Source organism: Arvicanthis niloticus, chromosome 9, assembly GCF_011762505.2.
Source record: "Arvicanthis niloticus isolate mArvNil1 chromosome 9, mArvNil1.pat.X, whole genome shotgun sequence".
NCBI classification, from domain to species: domain Eukaryota; kingdom Metazoa; phylum Chordata; class Mammalia; order Rodentia; family Muridae; genus Arvicanthis; species Arvicanthis niloticus.
In genome coordinates, this window is record NC_047666.1 from 32,266,872 (window position 1) to 32,290,140 (window position 23,269).

Consider the following 23,269-nt stretch of genomic DNA (forward strand, 5'->3'; position numbering starts at 1 on the left):
CAGATTAGATTTCACCTAACTCCTCTTTATCATCTGTATGCATTTCAAGGAAAATATTTAATGGTGGCAATTGACTGGAAAAAACAAAACAATCTACGTTTATCTATATATACATACAGCATATATAAAGTATATATATATAAATATGCACACACATATATACATATGTGTATGCATATATACATATATGTGTGCATATATATACATGTATGTGTTCATATATATATGTGTGCATATATATATATATATATATATATATATATATATATTAATGCTAAAGGAAAATTGCTTCCTTTCCCTGGTAAGTTTCCAATCAGAAAGAACCAGGGAGTTAATTAACATGCAAACAGCCTGTGTACACAAGACATCATCCACTCCTTTACGAAATTGTAGGCTAATAATTAAAGTCCACCACAAACAGAAAAAGGCTAACCTCCTGAGCTGTCAAGAAAGAACCATAGATCAATCACCATTCACATCAAAGGAGTAAAAGATGAAACCAGCAAGCCAAACACAGCTGGAAAACCTGGTCCCTTTATGTGCTGAGGTAGCACCTCTTTTGGAGCAGCAATACCACCCCTCTCTGATACCCCACCCATGAAGTGTGGCAAACCTTTCATCCTAATGGAATTCTTTTAGCAAACCAAGTCAAATCTTAATACTAGACTCTACACACGTCAGGGTAATGTATTACATTGGCCAGCAGGATAACTTCAATGAAGCTGAAAACTGAGTAGAACTTAATTCTTAAAGGAAATTAATTTTTATTCCTCATAGAAAGCCATAATTTAAAACTATGATTTAACGTAAGTCTCTACAGTTTATGAGTTTTTTAAGTCTTTTCACCATGATTTACTATCTCTAAAATACTATCTTTGCCCTTTCCAGAAAATAAAATAAATACACTAACAACCCATGGAAAATAACATCAATTCTGTTAAGTAGTAGACCTTCAAGATAGGAGTCTTCAGTTCATGAATTTTCTTAGAGAAGGTCCCTGTAAAGCAGCAGTTCTCAACCTGTAGGTTGTGACCCCATTGGGGAATCCTATATCAGATATTTACATTGTGATTCATGTAACAGTAGCAAAATTACAGTTCTGAAGTAGAAACAAAATAATTTTATGGTTGGGGGGGTCATCACAATATGATGAACTGTATTAAAATGTCACCGCATTAGGAAGGATGAGAACCACTGGAAAATATTATCACATATACACACAGACAGACACACAGGCACATACCACAGTTCCTCCTCACTGCATGCCTCAGTCCCCAACAGAGGACAATTATCTGGTAAATATATCATGTTACAAGCTTCTATCAGAAACCTGTATCTGCTCTGCTCTGTCATACAGCTAGAGTGTCCTATTGCCCTAGTCTGAGTCTCTTGTACCATTTCTTCTTTTTCTTCTTTTCATGTGGATGTGTATATACACACACATACACACACACACATATATATAATATATATTCTGTGTTCACATATGTGTGGGCCCAAAGCAGATCTCAGAAATCTTCCTCCTTTTTTCTATCTTTATTGAGAGGCAAGGTCTCTTAATGAAATCCCAAACTGGACCATCTATCTAGAGCCACTAGCCGGCCTGCTCTGCCATTCAAGGGAGGAATTATGAATGAGTCATCACATCTACTCAACATTTATGTAGATTCTGGGGATTCTAACTCTGGCTTGTTGCTTGCACAAATGCTTAAACTTAGCCACTGGGAGCCCTTCTTCTACCTTTGAGAATACTTTCCTACTTGTCTCCAATCTGGGCATCCCATCTTTCAGGAGACCCTCTGAGGCTGGAGACTGTTCTACAGAAAACATGGTGCCTCACCTAACACATCAGTTCCTTCAACACACCAGACTGTTCACTAGAAGGCATTACTTGTGTCATGTGCCAGTTTATAAACAGCTTTCACATGGAGTGCCTAATCAATTCTGGTGGTGACTTGGTAAGAAGGTTTTAGAAGAAGGTTAAATTTTTGCTCAAGAGCTCAAAATTCTTGAGCATCAGGAGTAGAATAGAACCTAGGATGTTCAACACCCTACTGCTTTCTTTACCTTACCAAGGCTGAGAAACTCTATACCACTCCACAGGGATAGCAATAGCTCTGTGAGAAGCACCACTGGTCCAACCCAGTATGAAAAGCTTCCTCTCCTCATTTCCATAACATTTGCCAACCAGTGACACTAAGGTAGAAAGCCAAGTCAGGCTTAACCTTCTTCCTTCCCCAAACTGTAACAATCAAAAACATCTTTAGACATTCCAAACTCTCCTGAGGAGTTATCAAATCACATAGAGGTCAAATCTACTTTGCCTCAGATGAGCACATGGCAGAAACTGACAAAGCAGAGCTTCCCACACTGCTCCTTCCTCCTTTATTAGTCTATTACTGTTAGTGATATCAATGTACAGTTAGATAGTATAATTGGAAGAAAGGGGCTTGATATTGAACATTGGAAAAATAGGAGATCATTGTACTCTGCCAACCAGAGTTGTTGAGGGTCACTTAAGGATAGGTGGTGAGAATTTGTCTAAAAAGAGTATTGCTGTTAAGTCAGGAGGCCTCTTAAATGCTGTATCAGAATGCTTATCCAGTAGTGTCAGAAACCAGGTCTACTTGTACAGAATTGCTACTTGCATGTCCATACAGTCTGTTTAAGCTGATCCTGGTTTCACTTGCAATCTAGAGACACCCAAGTGCTCTCCCCAAGGCATCTCTGCAGTACAGCTAGGAAAGGCCGAGAAACTCCTAGCACTGAATGAAATCAAGTGCCCCTTGAAGCAGCCAGCTCCCACCCCCATCCCCCAACCTGGAATCTCCCTCTTCTCTCATCCACTTCCCTTGTTCTAGGACCTGGAGATCCTTCATTCTGTTCTTGACACACTTGGGCACTTGTCATACATGCTGGCCTGCAGGCAAGACACTCCACCCTTGCCACCATGCTGTGCTACCTCCAGATCTATATACAACATGGCCTTGGTGATTGCCCTATGCTTAACAACACTGAAGAAGTCAGCATCAGGCAGCTGGCACGCTGTGTTTACTTTTTGTGATCTGTTAAGCATATTGCTTCCTACGAGTAGGGACTTCATCATCATTGTTCAAATTCATCAGAAATACAATAAAGATCCTCAAATATGGCTGGAGAGATAGTTCAGCCAGCAAAGTGACTGCCATACAAACAGGAGTAGCTGAATCTGATTTCCACAATAAGGGGTGGAGGTGGGGTGGGGCTGGAAGCCAGAGGTGGTGGTTCATGCTTGAAGTCCTAGGGAAGACAGATATAGGCAGATCCCCGGGGATTACTGGCCAGCCAGAGGAGCCTAATCCCCAAATTCCAGATTAAAGAAAGAGCTTGTTTTAAAAACAAAGAACATCTACAAAAACAACTGACCAAACAATCAAATAAAACAAGATGGAGGTCTCCTGAGGAATAGTAAGGCTCTCTGACCTCTAACACACACACACACACACACACACACACACACACACACACCTTTGATGAAGGAATAAACAAAACCTTCCAAGATATGGAACCCAATCTGAAAGCAGCAGGCCATCTTCAAGTTCTTAACTCTAACACTTGCAGGTGATGGCAATTTCAAACATTTAAAATGAATTTAGACTAACTCTGCTAATAGAGTCCTTTGGGGGACCATGTTGAAGCAGGAGAGCCCAAAAGAATCCCCAAGGCTTGACACTTCTGCTCTGCCACCATTTCTGTATGTCCCAACCCATACATTGAGCTCTGAATTGGCTCTTCCTCAGCAGGGGCAAGATCTCTGAGCTCCCACCACCCCTGTCACACTGAGCCAGTGTGCATAAACGGTGAAGCCCAATGCTAGGGGAACCTGACAGGAATGGGAAGATTTCTGTATGCTAGGAAAGAAGCTGCTGTACCATTTCCCTTGGTGTTGCTGATAGGAAGCAGAACTTTTACCATCCACACAAAATAGGAGAAAACCGTGGATTGACACCAGGGATAGGGACTTACTTTTTCACCCAGGGGCAGGGAGTCTTCTACTGGTGACCATTCATCCTGATATGAGTCTCAAGTTTCCCATTTGTGATCTGCCTCAGGGAATCTTTCTCCTTGGCTGTGTAGTCATCCAGCTACATCTGAATACACACTCAAGCCAAATTTGATTCACTTATTAAATTCTAGGGCATCAAATACTCAATGAATACTATGCTCCTATAATGTCATAGTCTGTTCTAGGCACTGGAGGCATGTGAGTGTAAGATCCGTAGGCCTCAGCCCTGACTTACCATCTAAGGGGTGGGGTCTCTTGGCACTTTGCACACAGGTGTGATTTATAGTTTGTCTCATGAGATTATTTTTTATGGATGAATTCACAGTTTAATAAAACACAATGGATGTTTAATAGCAATATGTTTAAGGATGCATTTCAATCAACCCAAAATAGTCCGAAACAATTAAAAAGCAGAAATAACCCACATCCTTAGTTTTCCACCTCACATAAGGCTGCCGGGGGAATTAAATGAAGTGTTTCAAAATAGGAAACAACAAAACGAAAATGTTGAGACTAAATCAGCTTGACTAGTTGCTCTTAAGGAAAAAAAAAAGGCCTTTTGCAAACTACTTCTTCACATAACCTATATCTTAGGAAAATTTAAACTCAATTACCCTCAGATACACCTATCATATGCCTGAAGATCCATCTAGAAGTATTCAGCCTCCACATGTTTGGGAAGCTAGGTTGGAAAAGCAGCAAGCATGAGGATAGAACTTCAGTTGATGCAGTAACAGGGATGGATGCTGCTTATTCCAACATTGACCCTTCACATCTGTTGACTTGAGAACACTGTTGCTATGGTTTCCTATATTCCAGTGACTTGGGCTTTCTCCTCTACTCTGTACAATCCTTCCTAGGAGAACCAAGACATAGCAGGTACATCACAGGACAAGAGCATTTATGAAGGACTCTGGGTTTCTTGGCAAGTCTTTTCCTTCTTCCATGGTCTTGCTCTGCTTAAGGGTATCTTACTGGATTACTTCAAGGACCAATTGTCTTTTTCTGTACAGGCCAGGTAGTGAAAATACTAGGTTTGGTGGGTCATGTTGTTTCCATTGTACATATTCTGTTTTGCTCTTGCAGAATAACAACCGAAGACAACACAAATGACTGAGGAATATGCTTCGACAAACTTTACCTTTCAAGAAACCAGGCAGGTTTCAGACAGAGTGTCACTGTCAGCAGCTTTCTGAATCAGTGGGGGCCCTGGCATGTTACACCCTAGTTCTGAACGCCCATGACTTGATCATTTAACTATACCTTAGAGCTAGCCACATGGTTTGAAACTAGAAATTTATCAAATAGCGGTAAGAGTGACCATTTATTAGATTGTAACTGTATACTAAATATTACACTGATGATTTTATGTGCATTCTCTCATTTAATTCTTAGAGCATTAGGATAAATGATGCCATAATTAATGTATCTTGTAGGTAATGAAGCTGAGATACCAGCAGTATAAATGATCCATTGAATATTACAGGTCGGCAGTGCTGGGAGCAACTGTTGGGTGAATTCTTGTTGGGAGCCCTTGTTTAAACTGTCACAGAGTTGTTCAGACATTTTGCCCCACCTCCCCCAACTTACCTCCTCTCTCATGAACCTTGTTTCTCTCCCATGAACCTTCCAGAAGTTCACTTGAAAAACCTGGTTCTGTGTACTACATAAATTAAAGGTTGGTTTAAAAATAACACCGGAGTTCATGACTCCAGATGAAGAATTGCTTTTTAGTACACAATAACTGATTTCTTGACCAGCTTGAGACCTCACAGCAGCTGGAATATGTATGGCATGCCTTATTTGGAGGTGACCATGGGACAACTGCTAGATTTGCTGGTGCGACTGGCAGTCTCTGGGGAAGGCAAACAGCTATTTAAAGAATTCTTTAAACTAAGAGAGGGAGAAAAAAAAAATCAAGGACTTGTATATCACCAGAGTTTGTCGCCATTAATCAAATCATAAACAAACCTCTCAAGACACAATGGCCTTAGGAAAGAAAAATCAGAGCTGCTTGGAATGTACAGAGAATCCCTTGATCTACCTCACAAGAGTAGTCTCAAGGTAAGAGGCCTTGCAGTGTCTCTATCAGTGACTGTGAAGAGTCACACTCAAACCTCAACACAGTCTCATACACACTCAGAAAGTACTTTGGCTGGACAAGTTCATGATCACACCAAGTATATGCTTTGCCTCAAAAGTGACTCTTTCCCTCACTTGGTACTGGGTAGCTGCATTCTCTAGAGAGCTCCAGTGTCTGCAGGGAGCATGGCAGAAATGTTAATGCAACAGTTTGATAAATATTTTATGGCTCTTTCCTTGGCCTGCTGGTGTGATTAAGCAAGAGACTCATTACCAAACGTACTTTTGCCTCCTCTTTTATTTACGAGCTTTATTCGTTCACACAAACACATAGCCAGGCTTAGACAAACTGGAGTCGTGAATGTGGTAGGAAGAAGGCCAGAAAATTCCATGGAGGGCCTTTCAAACTCCATGCAAGTCATCTTCTGGCCAGAACTTTGCTTTTGCAACTTGGCATGACATATAAGACAGTGCAGAGCGGAATGAGGAGAGGCCTCAGGACTGCGAACAGCAATATTGGTAGTGGTACAGAGGGAAGGGAGAAAAGACAAGGTCCTAGGAGCCATTTCACATCCCCTAACTGCCATGCCTACTTCCTGATGATTATGGTATATTAGAGGAAATATTTGACTAGCCACATTTATCTCAATGGACTTTTATTCTTCCCTCCCACACAGCCCTTATTTTTTGAGTTGAGTTCAAAATGAGACTGAAATGAGGCTTTCAGCTCAGATGTCACTATCTCTTAGACACTCTCCCCTCACCCCCGTCCTTCTTACCAAGCCAAAAATTAATCACACTAAATCCCATGTTTCTCTATAATACTATTATAGCTTTTATCTCACAGGGTGACTTAAGTATTATAGCTTTGCACTGTACAGTTGAAAATGAAGACTTGATTCCAACTGCCCGAGCTTGAGTCCAATTATGAGCTGTGTGGTCTTGGGCAAATTCTCAACAGAGTATATACTTATCCTCTGATGGAATGATGATGGTACCCCACAAGACTGTTGGGAGATGGTGCAAGATGAACCCAGTGCTACCTGGCAAGCACCTAATGTTCTCCCTAAGGGTCAGAAATACATGCAGATGAGTACATGTAGAAAGAACATGGACAAGTCCTATCAGCTTTCCTCTAGCTTCCCATTTCAGATAAGATGTGCACTTTCCCAGACAAATTCTATGACACAGTAGTAAGTGGGGTCACTGGGAAAGGTCACATGTCTGGTCACTGTTTCCTTACTCTAAAGTCCCTTCCTTCCATGAAGTTTGGTCGCTGGTTGTCTGCCAGCTTTCTCAGCCTGCATGCCCCAGCGTGCTGATATCTGAACTTGTCTCCTGATCCCTATGAACAGCCAAAAGGTCTGGTATGACCCAAGTACTTTTGTGTTTAGGTAAAATGGGAGGCCCCATTTCAGCATTACTGCCAGCCAGCTCTAGCTGTACCCAGCTCTAGCTTTTCCAGGGCTCTCCACAGAAGAGTGATGGTTCTCAACCTCCCTCACAGGTTTCTTGGGAAATGTCTTTGAGGAACAGGGCATGTACAAATCAAGCCAACACCTCATGTCTAATAATATGCATGGGTACCTGCCCATTATGCTTGAGGGCAGGAGAGGGAGAGAGGAGAGAAGATTGAGCTGAAGAGACTTTCATTAAGCAGTACTCTGTTAGCATAAGACCTTGGGGAAGATGGTTATCTGGGGCTCATGTTCTAACTGAATTATACATGGCTGAAAACTAGTTACAGCATTTCCTGATTATATGCTGGGCCTAAGCGCCAGGACCACCAATGGATGTCTGAAACCATGGATGATATTGGTGCTGGCTAGTTGTTGGTTTTTTTTTTTTTTTCTTCTTCTTCTTCTTCTTTTTGTCAACTTGACACAAATTAGAGCTAGTTGGAGAGACTCTCAGTTGAAAAGATGCCTCTATAAGATTGGCCTGTGGGCAAGTCTGTCATGCATTTTCTCAATTGGTGATTGATGTGAGAAGGCCCAGCCCATTATGGGTTGTGCCACCCCTGGGTTGTGGTTCTGGGGTGTATAAAAAAAAAAAAACAAAAAACAAAAAACAAAACAAAAAAAAACCCAAAAAACAAAAAAAAAACAAAAACAAGCTGAGGGAGCCAAGAGGATCAAGCCACATTCCTCTGTGGCCTCTTCATCAGTTCCTGACTCTAGGCTTCTGCCTTGAGTTCTTGCCCTAACTTCCCTGGATGATGGACTACAAGTTGTAAGATGAAATAAACCCTTTCCTCTCTAAATTTCTTCTTGTCATAGTGTTTTATCACAGCAATAGAAAACCTAAGACAGTACTGATTATGGTTTATTTGGTGTGTATGTGGTGTGTATGTGTGTGTGTGTTCGTGCGTGCGCACGCGCTCGTGTAGCCAGAGAACAACCTTGGGAATCTTTCCTCAGACTATCCAGCTTTCTCTGAGACAGGTGTTCTCAGTGGTCAGGAACACATCAAATAGGACAGGGTGACTAGCTGGGGATCCTAAGGGTTCTATCCATCTTCCCCTCCCCAGCACTGGGATTACAAGGATGTGCCATCAGGCCCAGATGTTCTTTTAGTTTTGTTTATTTTTTCAAGTGGATTCTGGAGACAAGCTCAGTTTTCATACTAGCAAGGCAAGCACTTTACTGACTGGGCTATTTCCCTGTCTTTGAAACCCAAACTTCTTGAATACAAATACAGCAACATGGCAATCAGGTAACAAAATGGTGATTAAGTGAGCATCGGGCAGGTGTCACATATGGAATGGATGCACAGGGCAAAGGAACGAGTCTCCTGCCTGGTGAGACAAAGTAGGTCATGAGTCAGCACCAGAGTTGTCAGAGCAGCAGTCACAGTTTGAAACATATAAACTGTTTAGTTCTGGATTTGCCCTTGAATATTTTTAGATCACAGTTGGCCAAGGTAACTTAAACCATGGAAACTGAAACTACAGAGATGAGTGGACTGCTGTCACTACCCCAGCATGTCCTCTTGTGCTTCAGTACAGGATTCTTAGCCAAGCATAGTAACAGCTGTAACAAACAACTGTATCCTCAGCCTCATTTAACACATGATAATCTTATGTCCTATGTCCAAGTTCCAGCAAAGCAATGGCATTGCCATTAGAGGGAATTTTGGGAAATCTCCTACCAAGACGAAAGATGTGGATTCATTTCCCTCTGTTTTTCTTTTGGTTGCCTGGACTGCAGATGTGGTGGCAGCGGTTGGTCAGACTGTGACTATGGAGTGACTTTGAAGAAAGAGGCCATATACTAAATTGGCAGGGCAGGACAAAACAAATCTAGGTCTCCAGGACAGTGAAGCAGTGAGACCAGACCTTTACAGCTGCTCTCAGGCAATAATGTAAATAAAACTAAGGTCTGTGGGGCGAAGCTAGCCCACCACCTGCTTTTGTGGCTCTTGAGCTACGAGAGACTTTATAGATGAACATTTGCCATCCATGGCAGGGGACAGTAACTCTATGCCCTTTATCCCTTCCTCCCCACCTTCCCAAAAGAATATCACTTACCTCTTTGTACTTTTAATTTAATCAACCGAATTCTGTGGGAATTTGTTTTCTCTTAAAGTACAACCTTGATCTTACCTCTCTATTTGGAAAAAAAAATGTTTTTTTTCATGTGGAACTTTACAAACCATCCACTGACCCATGGTGTAGAAAAGTCCCTACCCCACTGCTGGTTATAAAGAAAATGCTCAGTAACTGACAACCGGACCTATTATAATCGGACCTCCAGAAGGCAGAACAACTTCATCATTGATTCTCTTTTGTGAGCTATTACATTCCCACAGAAAAGCATAACATAATTGTTTATTGATCTGAAGAGAAAACAAATTTCCCAGAGTCTCTTCCTTACCTGTGCTAACCATTTCTCTCCCTCTCCCCTCATTTTACTTCTTGGTTATATGCAAGAAAAACTGAGACAACAACCTACCACAGACACTTAAAATCCATTTTTTTCCCAATACCCCTTTCCTCACTCATCTACTACAGATGCATCCTAAAGGCCACCTAATAAGGAAGCGAGAAGTCAGTAAGGAGTGTGGGGCACGGAGCCTAATATTATTTACATCTTCTTGGAATGTTTTGGTAACCGAGCCCAACACGTAGCATTTTTCCAACTAATTCAACAATTGCCAAACTGACACAAATTAGTGGGATCCTGAGCAGAGTCACTCACATGTGTTATTAACCAGCTGGCACATCACACTCATGCTTCATTTATTATTCTACGACCAAAATCAGCTTGAGGATCCAGGAAGTGTCTTCGACAATACTAGCCAAGGAAGCATAGGTTTTGGTCTGCTCGGCAAAAGAAAAATCAAATGGCTGAGCTGACTGGCAGCTCCTAAGCTCTTTGGAAAGTGGCACCAGGTTTCTGGCTAGCGTCCATAGCATTCTGGCAGCCTGTGCCAACTCCTCCCACTAACTTCTGCCTCTGCCCCAACCTTCAGCTAACGTCTGCACGACAGTCTGGGTTGCTCCAAATCTAGTCTTTGGAATTTGAAATGGGAAGGTAGGAGTTGTTCGTGATGGCCTTCTTCTTTTTCCTCAAAACAGCCAGAGGAAGAAGGAAGGGGTTGGCAAATCAACAGCATCAAATAGGGTTCTGGGAGGCAGAGCAGGATCACACATCCTGTCCCCATTCTACTACAAGGTAGTAGAGGGCACATTTTGAAGAGTGCTTGTTTAAAACATTCTAGCACATCAAAAACATGCAGAGGATACCAATAATAGCTTGGAAGGAGGGTGGACAGGAAATCCATAGAAAGAGAACCATCGCTTTCAATCACCTGGGCGTGTACACTCCCCAATTCATTACGTTGAAATCTTAACTTGAGGTGACAGTACTAGGAGATAGAAGTTTTTAGATGGTAACTAAGTCCTAAGGACAGAGTTCTCTGGATTGAATGGGTACCCTCTGTGAAGGGATCCCCAGTGTCAAGCATAGTGGTTCACGTCTGTAATCTCAGCACTCCAGAGACTGAAGCTGTAGGATCTGTTGAGTTCAAGGACAGCTTGGTCTACACAGTGAATTCCAGGCAAGCATGCACTACAAAGTGAGACCCTGACTCACACAGAAGAGGAGGAAGGAGGGGGACAGAGGAGAGAGAGAGAAGGGGACAAGATGGGAACAAAGGAGGGGGTAAGAGGGAGGAAAGGAAAGAGGGAAAGAGTAAATGTCTCTCCAAAAGGTAGCTAGCTCTTCTGTCCATCACATGAGACACAGGCAGATGGAAGGTATCGTGACAGCAGCCAGTGTATTTGCTAGATCTCCGCAGCTTCCAGAACTGTGAAGGTTCTGTTTTTTTTTTTTTTTTTTTTTATAAACTACTCAGCTAAGATACTTTTTTTTTTTTTTTTTTAATTTTGCCATGTGACTCAGTAGCTGGAACAACTGATTATGGGGAGAGTTAATGGTTAACAAAGCTGAGGGCTGTGTTCTGACATTATACATTCTCTTGAAAGCTAAGTTGTTAGAATGTCCACGATAGACTGTCCAGTCTAGATAAAACCACCAAGACAAAAAGCAACGTTGGGTAGGTTTATTTGGCTTACAATTTCAGGTCGCAGTCCATCCCTTCAGTAAAGCAAGTCAAAAACTTAAAGCATCTCACCTACAGCCAAATGTGGAAGAAGAATGAGTGGACCCTTGCTCACTGGCTGCAGAACCAGCTTTCTTTACTCTGACATTGCTCAGGGTGTGGCTCGTGGACTGGAGCTGCTGACATTGAGGGTGGTCTTTACCTCAATTAACAAGCAAGACAATGCCAACTCGATCTAGATAATTCCTCCTTAAGAATCTCTTTCCAGATGATTCTATGTTATATCAAATTGGCAGTTAAAATTAACTGGCACCAGCACTGTCTGTAGTGGCATCTAACTAGAAACCAACCAAATTTTTATGCACAACCAAATGTAAAATCGTGGCTTTACATTTTCTTTTCTTTTCATTTTTTTTTACCAGTTTTATTTTGAAAATTTATACACAATATATTTTATTTTCCCCATCCTGTCTCTAAGTCTTCTCATGCCTGACACAAACTACTTCTCAAATTCATAACCTCTTCACTAATTGTTATTGTTATACATATACAGACATTTAAAAACACAATCTGTTGAGTCCTTTTAGTATTGTGTGTGTGTGTGTGTGTGTGTGTGTGTGTGTGTGTGTATGGATAACCAGGGGCAAGCCTGGGCATCCCTGACTCTGCTCAATTCTTCCAAGTGTGTGGTCCAAAGTGTCTCATGATTTCAGCAATAGACATTACATTCATCTGGGAGGCAACTATAGACAATGGCAATAACCTGTATTGTTTTGGGAGTCTCTTGAACTCCCCTGACCAATAACTCAAAAGGAAGTTCCCCATGCCTGGGGATTTTGTTAGATAGTCTATAGGTTTATTTTGTTGGTGGAGGTAGGATAGCATTATCATTTCAAGTGGTGTAATTATCTATCTATCTATCTATCTGGATAGATATATCCAAATATTAAAATATATTGTATATTTTAATATTAAATATGGTATATTTTAGTATATTAAATATATGGTATATTTTATAATAGCAACACATAGCAATTAAAATGAATATTTTGCAAGGATAAACAACAAAATAATGGAAACTCACAAACAAAATACTGATCAAAATGGGTATAGAAGAGTACTTTTATAAAGTATAAATCAGGCAAAAATCTATGCTAGAAATAAGAATAATGTGAAGAACATGGAGGAAGGTCAAAAGGGGACATCTGAGCCACCGAAACATTTTACTTCTTGACTTGCATATGGGTCAAGAACAGCACATCTAGAAACATTGGTGAACTAAGCAACTATGATCTATATGCTGCTTAATATTGACTGTCAACAGGATCTAAAAATCACTCTGACCACCAGCCTGATATATCTGTGAGGTATTACCTAGACTAGGTTAGTCTCTAGTCCTATCTGGAAAGGGTTATCTAGATTAGGAAGGGTGGGAAGACACACCCTTAACATGGGTGGTTCCATCTCATGGGTGAGGTTCTGGAATCGTAGTAAGAACAAATCCTGGTAAGCACTAGCCTTCATCACCCTCTTTCTCCTGACAGAGGATGCAAACTGTTGAGCCTTTTTGAGCACCTGCTGCTATGGTTTCCCACCAGGATGGACCAAGACCCTGGAACTCTCAACCAAAATGAACCCCATTTCTTTTAAGATGCCTTTGTACCAGCAACAAGAAGAGTAACTAAGACAATATGTTTATTCTCCTATAGGTACATGCTGCGTATCAGTGCAATGATGTAAAAAATATAATGTGGTCTTCCAGAGATCTAGAACCACAAACTATTAGTTCTGAAAAGGCTCCTTGGCATTCTTGGGTTAGAGAAGCCCGGTCACCTGACAATAAGGTTAAGAAGGAGAATACAAAAGTGGCAGCAACAAACAGCAGTAGTAAAAACCTAGTGTCTGTTGTTGTTGATGATGATGATAAATTCTTACTTGGTAGGCCAGGCTGCACTTAAACTTGTAGCAATCATATGGTCTCCGCCCCCCCTAAATGTTGACGGTATAGGTCTGGGCCACCATATCCCACTGAATGCATAATTATAAAGCAGAGGAATTTACTCAACTACCTGTGCTACATGTGGTATTTTAGCTTAGACAGTACTTTCCTCAAAAGCATGAGGACCTGATGCTTTTGATGATTCAAGTTCCTCATGTGAAAAGTCTAGTGTGGGTATACTACTAGTTTTGGGGAGTCAGAGATGGGTGGGTCCCTGTGGGTGACTAGCCAGTCAACCTAGTCTGGGGAGCTCAAGTCCAGTAAGAAATCTTGTCTCATTAAAAAACAAAACAAAAACTGAGTGGTGCCTAAGGAACAACGCGGAGGCTATCCGCTGGCTTCCACACACATGGGTACGCAGCCTCCACCACACACATCTATGAACGACTGAAACTTCTGTAATTAGATCTCATTTTGTAAATTTGAGGATACTGAGACTCTGAGGGGATATAGGAAAGGGGCCTGACTTGTGACATATATACTCTGTGACCAGGGGAGTTCATGGCCGAGTGGGAACGTGATCCAGGTCTCCTGACTTGAATCACTGTGGTAGACTGAAAAATTATCTTTCAAAGATCTGTCTATAGCTTAATCCCTAGAACCTGTAAACACCACCTTATTTGGGAAAAAGTCTTTGGAGATAATAAAATAAAAGAATTCCGATGAAGATGTGGCTGCAAATTATTCAAATGGGTCCTAAGTGTCATCACAAGGCAGAGGGAAGTTTGTCACATGACAGCGAAGTCTCTGTGTATATTGAAGCAGTTATGGGAGTGGTCTAAGCACAAGGTAAGGACCGCCTGAAGTTACAGAGACAAGGAAAAAAGTCTCTCCTAAAGCCTCTGAAAGGATGTACATCCCTGCTGGCACCTTGACTTTCAAAGTCCTGCACCCCAAAACCATGGGAGAATACTTATCTATGATTTTTCCTGATTGACCAAGTTGTGGCACTCTGGTAGAACAGCCCTAGGGAAACCAACCACTCCCCATTAACTACACTTCACCCGGAGGCATCATCTAAAAACACTCAGGGATCCCAGAGGTTAAAGAACCCACACAAGTTGGTTTGTTATGGTGGACTTTTCAAGGCCTCTCTTCTTCCTTGAAAATGGGATATAATAATGTCTATTTCTTCAAGTGTTGAGTGACTCAGGACTGCCTTATGAGGATTCATGAACCTTGTGGGGAAGGGCTGCAGTAGTAGCCACCAGGTAGAATGAGCCCCATTGGCCCTCATAATAGCCAAGAGGAACAATGGCCTATGAGGTTGAGGGCCTAGGGTTGGAGCTCATGAATAGAGCATGGGATTAGCATAGCCCTAGGTTTAATCCCCAGCAACCAAAAGAAGAAAGATTAAGAGTTACCATCTGTCAAGTTTCTAAGTATTTTTCTATAGTCTTCTTACTGTACAGCAGGTACATAGCAAGAGTCTGACTGGATGATGTCCACAGACCCTTCCAATTCTCACATCCCCTCTCTTTAAAATATTTTTATTATATTATTTTATATGTATGTTTTGCCTGCATGTGTGTTTGTGTACCGTGTGTTTGTGTGTGTGTGTGTGTCTGGTGCTCATGAAGGTGCAGGAGAAGGCTTTGGATCCTTGGTACTAGAGTTACAGACCGTTGGGATGTGGGTGCTGGGAATCAAAGCTGGCCTTCAGCAAGTGCTCTCTCTTCACTGCTGAGCCAACTCTCCAGCCCTTTCCCATCTCTTATATACACAAAATAGTGATTTCCACTATTTCAGGCATTGCGGACTTTACAGCATTGTGAAAGTGACCCCTCCTCTTCAAACCACAGCTCTAAACCAGTAAAGCCTCTGGGCCACTCCCATCCCAGTAACATGAGGAGCAGTATAAACAAAGCAAGCTAGTGGCTTTCCAGAAACTCCACTGCATTATTTTCCTCTTTCTCAGGGAAGGGTATATACACTAGTATCGGCTGGCTCTGATGTTTTTCAGTTTTCAGACCTGCAATCCTTTGCAAAGCACTCCAACAGCGATCCTGGCTAAGAGGTGGGAGCAAACTCTGGGGTCAGTCCTCGCAGGAAGTCTGCAGCTCCATGCATACAGTTCAACCTTTGTTCTTGGGGAAGCTCTTTGTCTACCAGACCCAAACATAAATATATGTTTACTGCAATCTAAGTTCCCAAGACATTGGGGGTGGGGAGGGTTGTAGTTGATATTAAAAAAAAAAAAAACCAAACAAACTGGAATTCTGAATAAATTCCCTAAACAGCTGCATCTGATGAAACCTCCTAGACAAGAAAGCTCAAAAGCCGAGGCTTCAAAGAAAGCCATTAGCCAGAGTGCACTTTTTTAAAGGTGATGAAACATACACCCAATTCAAGGACACCTTCCTCCAGGGGTTACAGACCTCCATCCAAGGTGATGATCGCTGACCTCATTTTGCAATTAAAAAAAAAAAAAAAGGAAGCTCAGCAATGTTAAGTATAGAAACTTAGCAGGGTCAGGAGACACATTAATTTTTCCATACCTCAGGAAGTGGAGAAAAGACATGAGAAAGAGAAGGGAGTAAATAATAAAGTTTTTAATTAGCCAACAATTTTCTTGCAGGCGCTAGGTAAGGGAACCGTCAAAATCTAGTTCGGGAGTTACTAGTAAGCAGTAAGCACTGTCAATGGTCACGGTCTGCACAGGACATGGCCACTGAATTTAAAGGACTTGTGTTCCAGACCCTGAAAAGTGCTTTGGAGAAAGGTTAATAAGAGAAAGCAGACAAACAGGTGAGCTATGAAGTGGAAATGAACTAGCAGCAAGGAAGAGAAGTCTCCTGACAGAATGGAATTTGAGGTCTCAGGGGTGATAAACTGGGGAGCCAGGCAACACTATAAGATCTTTCCAAGCCCAGAACAGCCAGTGTGGAGAGAAAGTGAGTGCTCTCACGTCCAAGTGGTGGGAGCCTAGGATCTAGGGGCTTGAAAGACAGATGTCCTCTAGGAGAGGGCACCTGAGCATGGTAGGGTTTTGGAGTAAGAGCCATGGAAGAAGGTTGGGATTTTTGTCCTCGTTGCAACAGGGAGCTGACTGAGGTGTAAACAGGAGTGTTATGATCTGAGTCAAACCTTGATGCCAGTTAGTGTGAAGGAATGCAATAAGCAATCAAGGTGAGATATTATGAATAAGTGACTGAAGGCTGGACATACAGATAAACACTGCTTCCTGGCCTTGTAGCTATGATCAGGTGTGGAAGTGGTGAGCAGTGTCCATTGGGACAAATATCCTCATGGGATCTGCATGCAGCAAAACGCATGGCTCGTATGTGTAGCATTTGATGTATTTTGACAAATGCCCAACTCCATGCAACTCAGGCTTTATTACGACATAATATATTCTCAGCACCCCAGGAAGGGACTTCTAGCTCTTTTCTACCCAGTTTTCACCCTCTTCCTTCCACCCAGTCTGCCCCAGTTTGGAGTGTATCTTTGGATAAAATGTCGTCAGCTGAGGCACCTGGGAAGCTGGAGGTGCCATAGGCTGACGTAACAAGAACCCGGGGATAGGAGTAGATCCAGGATCACTGTGCACTAAGTTTGAGATGCCGAGTGAGTACTTAATGAAAAACAGACATGAAGGTGCATAGTGAGCCTTCTGAATTCTTGAGATCTATATTTATAGATTTAACAAAGAAACAGATTCAAAAGATTTTTCCAGTCATTACAAATAGGTACATAGGATAGGTACACCCCAGTTTCCATTATTATCTAAACAGGACAGTGCTATAGCCGTTTATTCAGTATTTATACCACTCTCAATGTTTTAGATCATCTAGAGACGAGCATCTCCTTTGGCAGTTCTCAATCTGTGGGTCACGACTCCTTTGGGGGTCACATATCAGATCTTCTGCCTATTGGATATTCATACTATAATTCATAACAGTAGCAAACGTATAGTTATGAAGTATTAATGAATATAATCTTATGGCTGGGGTCCTCCCTAACATGAGGAACTGTATTAAAGGGCTGCAGCATCAGAGAGAGAGAGAAAAGAGAGTCCCCTGCTGATATTAAGAGACAATGGCACAAATCTAGAGCTTAGGAGAGCAAGGCTGGACATTACTGTATGACAACATGAAACCACAGAGGAAATGACATCAGTGAAGCGGCATTAGAAGTGGAAGAGTCACCTCCAACTCCCAAAGAACTTGAAGAGGAGCAAGAGGAGCAGGTACACTGGATTAAAAGAAGGTAAAGCAAGTGTGGGGCTCTGACATCTACAGAGAAACAGGAGGGAGTGATGTATTTGCACAGATGCTACTCTCAGGCAAAGGCCCATCTCTCTGTTCCACAACTCATTTTAGTCTCTCCAAAGTCATTATTACTTCCCATTACAGACAAAGAAACTGAGGTTCAACAATATGGCCTGTCACAATGCCACTTAGTTTGGTAGGCAGCTTCCTCTTCAGTGAGCTCTGCAGCACACTTGGAAGAAGAAACTACAAATGGGGCCAGGGCCATCCTAGCCTACAACATGCAAAGCCAAGGTGAAAGAGATTTTGATTCTCTAGTCCTTCTCAGGTTTCTGCTGTTGGTATAAACAGTGAGGCCTCAAGAGAGATACAGGGCAGACCACACCTTGTAGAAGTAATTCATCAAGCAGATGTCCTCTAGATCACAGGAAGGAGACCACAGCCACAAGGCAGCACAGTTATCCCTTAAAACTGTGTTGAAACATACACTCTGTCACTCCTACTCCCAGGACAGGGCTTTCAATGTGGGCTTTCGATTTCACAGATGGTGAAAGCAAAGCTCTTGAGGGTTTTGTTTTGTTTTGTTTTTCATGTATGGAAATCTTACAGCAACGAAGTCCCTTGTGTATCTTCAGGATTCTCCCCAGAATGGAAGAGCACACAGAGATAGAGGAAGAGCAAAGCCTACACTGGGACCCCGTGATATAAGCAAGTCAAGGAGGAGGGCTCTGCTTATGGGTGGATAAAAGACCGTCAAGCAGTAGTTCTGGCCTGATGGAGAGGAGTGACATTTGTAGAAAGGCCTGTAGAAGGACAGAATGCAAAGACTTCTAAAGTTGGAAGACTGAAAAATACACACATGGCCATCCATTCTGTCTTGAGCTGTCTCCATTCAGTGCTTGAAGACTCCAGGACAAGGTAGCTATGCATTGAAATATTACCAACTCCCCTCTGTATGGTCTCCCTAATTTCCATGTCTCACAGCAGACTATGAGATATGGGGCCCCCAAGGACTGCTGTCTATAAAATGTGGGCATTTAGGATTCCCTCAACAAAGAGGGGTGGGTATTAGATAGTATCTGAGAATTAACAACCTGAGGCTATACTCATGAGTCTAGATTATCATAGGATCACGTGGTTTGGGAGGCAATTTAGTAGACTGGTAACTTAGGGAAGTGATTGGACCTCCTTGAGAAATGAGATTTTAATAGTATGAACCTCTTGGAATTCTTGTTCTTGTGATGATTTTAAAATAGTAATGAACAAAGTGTTTGTGAAGGCTACCCTGGACCTGTCTTTTTTTTTAAATTAGATATTATATTTACATTTCAGATGTGATCCCCTTTTCCCTCCCCCCGCCCCTGGAATCCTGTATCCCATCCCTCCTCTTCCTGCTTCTATGAGGATGTGCCTCCACCCACCTCCCCATGAACCTATCTTAAAAAGCAGACTCCCAGGCCATACCATAGACTCATGGAGGCAGAGAATTCAAAGGACATTCTCATACACAGGAAAGCCAGACAGTATGCAAAGGCATTTGGTTTGTGCTTGGCAAGTACACGGCTATCATTCTGTATATTACTGTTATCATTTATAACACAGGCCAGGAGGAGGTCTGTTTTCCCAGACTGGATTTCCTAGTGTTCAAAGTTAGGATTTATCTGAAACCCAACACAACAGATATTTGTTCATGCTTGGAAGCTTGAACATAGCCTCAGTTCTTAATAAATAAAGCAGTGGAGACAGGAGGAACCAGAGTTCGAGGTTATCCTGTAGACATAGCAACATCCTATTTCAAAACATAAAGTAAAAAAAAAAATTAAGAGACTAAGGACAATAGCCCAAGTAAATGCAGAATAATCTTGCACCGACTACTACAGATTAAGTAGTCTTTTAAAAAAGTAAAACAGGTGGGCTGGAGAGATGGCTGCTCTTCCAGAGGTCCTGAGTTCAATTCCCAGCAACCACATGGTAGATCACAACCATCTATAATGGGATCTGATGTCCTCTACTGTCTTGCAGGTATAAATGCAAATAGAGCACTCATATGCATAAATAAATAAATCTTTTTTTTAAGTAAAGAAAATAAGCTTTCATGGTTATGACGAGCAGTGCCCTGTTTACGCTTTGGATGGAGTGGCAATCCAGGCTGGGAAGGTGCTCTGTCAACAGGATAGGCTGGTGAGAGGCACGTCGATTTCCACACACAGATCTTACTGCTTAAGGTCAAATGTAAACTGCTTCCCCAAGGCCTTTTTTTTTTTTTTTTTTCCAGGCTCACCTCACAGAATCACAGACACTGGTGTATCTGTTCTTTCCGCTGCCCCTGCCCCTTTCAAGACAAAAGTCTTTTTTGCCTGTCCCACAGCAAGATATAAAACAGTGGTTCTCAACCACCCTAATGCTGTGACCCCTTAGTACAGCTTCTCATGTTGTGGTGACTCCAACCATAAAATTATTTCATGGCTACTTCACAACTGCAATTTTTCTACTGTTATGAATCATAATGTAAGTTTCTGATGACCCTGTGGGGGTTGAGAACAGCTGTTGTGAAAGAACACAAAAGCCACTCCGAAATCTTGCATCTTAACCAAATATTAAATATCTTAGAAAAATTCTATGTGCATTTTGAAACTGGAAAATATATTTAAAAAAAACCCTTTAGAACATTACATTGAAATATGAGCTTCCACAAAATATCATCATATTTAACCAGGATTACCAGTCTGTGATTTAGAAACAAAAATCACTGTTCCCTCTGCTTCTGCCCATTGACACAAGAATACCACGCTGTGCTTATGATCTCCCAGTGCATCTCATTTTATGACAGAGATAGGAAGGGCTTAATGTGCCTGGGTATTTTTAAAGAATGATTAAGAAAGATATCGTGGGGAATACAGAAACTCTGAGATTTGTTTTTCCAAATTAAAAAGCACAGATATCCGCACATATAACCACCCAGCCCTGAGCTGTGCTTCTCAGGTGTGCCTGGGGGTCTTTGAATTGCCAGTTCTTCTCATGGTTGATATTCTTCTGGGTAAACCCAACACAGAAGCACTTTGCAAATAGCGCTACAAAGACCATAAACACCACCAGGAGTTGCTGAGCTCTGGTCAAGCCCTTGCACAGCTCTCATTCCTGAAGATGCCCAGGTCCCCGTGGGAAACACTGTATAAAAACATATGGTCAAAGGAAGCCAAGAGTCCTTCCTGCTGAAGACGGTGAGAGGAGGCCAGTGGGAAACAGACCAGATATTATGGTTTCAGGAATAAATTCTACCTTACAAAAACCAGGAAGGAGACATACAAGACAGCAAGACATCTCTCTCACTTGAGAGGCAAGGGGTTAGAGATCATGAGTTCAAAGTCAGCTTGAGCTAACAGGGGAGGCTGTGGATGGGGGAGAACTCAGGAAGAAAATGTGAGAGGTGAGAGGTATTTCAGTTTCTTGAATGAAAGTAAAATTCCAAAAATTAACAATAAATAAAGTGAAAGGCTTATTGATGGAGAAGCTGGAAAGACCATGGATGAATGAAAAGATTCATCCATGAATCTTTCAATGAAGAAAGACTGCCTAGTAACAGGGCTTTCTTGTATTCCATGCAAAGCTGAGTATCATCTGAGGGTGACTCAGAAAAGTGTTCAAATCTCTTGGCAATTTCCTGCAAACAGGACGTCCATCATCTCCAGATACACACACACACACCACACATGAAAATCACACACATATACTACCCTCACCCACACAAACCACACACCCACCACACACCCCCACCACCCCCCCCACACACAGAGCCTACATCAAATGATTTACACTCTAAAAATCTATCTGCCTTCAGAACAAGTTTTTTTCTTCTTCTTCTTGAAAAGCAGCCATGATTTGTTATTCTAACAAAGTGTTCCTTCCTTCAAACAGAAATAAGTCATTCAGGAAGGCCATCCTGATTTCTGCTCTGCATTTCTTGAAACTTTTTGTTCAGTTAACAGTTTCTCCTGGCAGGTCCTGAGAAATCCGTTGAGAGCTGGGCAGTCACCGACTAAGAGCACAAGCTGGTTTTTATATCCCAGAATCTCCTTCGAGGCCCCATAGGAAGATGTTTTATGGTGGGATGAGCAGAACTAGCCACACGTACATTCTTCACTACTCAGGTCACTGACACCTTTATCTGAATAAATTGCTTAGTGGCTGGGATGATTTGCCAATTGATGATATGAAAGAAGAGAGGCACAAACCCTCCCCAAGTGGAATTTTTTTTTCTATCTCTACACACTGGGCCATGTCTGTCTCTCTAATTACTCAACTAGCTGCCCAGATAAAAGCACGTATGTGCAAAGAGCAGGGAACCCAAAGTATACAAATGATTCACACCACCTAAACAATTTCGAATACAAGCCAGCCTACCAAAAGAAGGCTGCTGAAGCCAAAAATAATTTAATATGGGAGGAAATGGAATTTGGCAATCCACGCATCAGACGTTACTCCAATTTTGGAAGGCATGTATTCCAGCTGCTTCCTCTTTAAAAAAATAAAAAAAATACATAAATAAACTCTGACCCTTTGTATTATCTTCGAACATATTGCTCAGGTACCAACAAGAGAACAGATCCTGGGTAGGGAACTACCTGAATGCACCTTTTAAACCTAACCTACCCAGGGAACCATCATCTCTCACCATTAACTTGGCTTCAGATTTCCAGGGTGCAGTTGCTCAAGCCCTAGAGGCTAGAAGCACTGCAGGCTTTATTATTCCTTGACTCTGAGTCAGCTAACACGGTGTATGAGATGCTCTGGGCAAACAGGACTGTCTCCAGAACAGAATACACACACACACACACACACACACACACACACACACACACACACACACCCTTTGCAGACAGCTAGGAAGGGCAGGAGGAGGTGGGGAAGTGGGAAGGGGGCTCTTCCTACCCAGATTCAGAGAGAATACATTACAAATCTCCAGCTGATTAATGCTGTACAGCCACAACAGGAAAGGAAGGAGCCAGGAAAAGAATTCTTAAGGTCCTAGCAATACTTTCACTTTTAGGGACTGTAAGCTTCAGGCATAAAGGTATGTGGAAAGGCATAAATAACACTGTAAAAGTGATTTAAGAATACGTCTGCCTCTTTAACAGAGCAAGTGGTAAGTCATTAGCAGTACATACATTTGAAATATTTAAGAGAAAGGAATTATGAGCAAATAAAATACTACTTAAAAATCAAATACCAAGATTAATACCCCCTCCCCCAACACACACCAAGTCCTAAATGCAGTAAAGTTAACCCTTTCTAGGGATCTTATGAATCCCAATGTTGGTGAATAAAGTGGCCATAGGAATGTTGGTGGAAGTGCAGTGGTCCCCAGGG

At 42.0% G+C, this 23,269-nt stretch overlaps 1 protein-coding gene across 3 annotated transcripts in view; it reads right to left on the bottom strand.

The window, feature by feature from the left end:
* Prickle2 (prickle planar cell polarity protein 2) overlaps nt 1-23,269 on the bottom strand; it is a 321,687-nt gene that overhangs the window by 139,140 nt on the left and 159,278 nt on the right. The window lies entirely within an intron of this gene.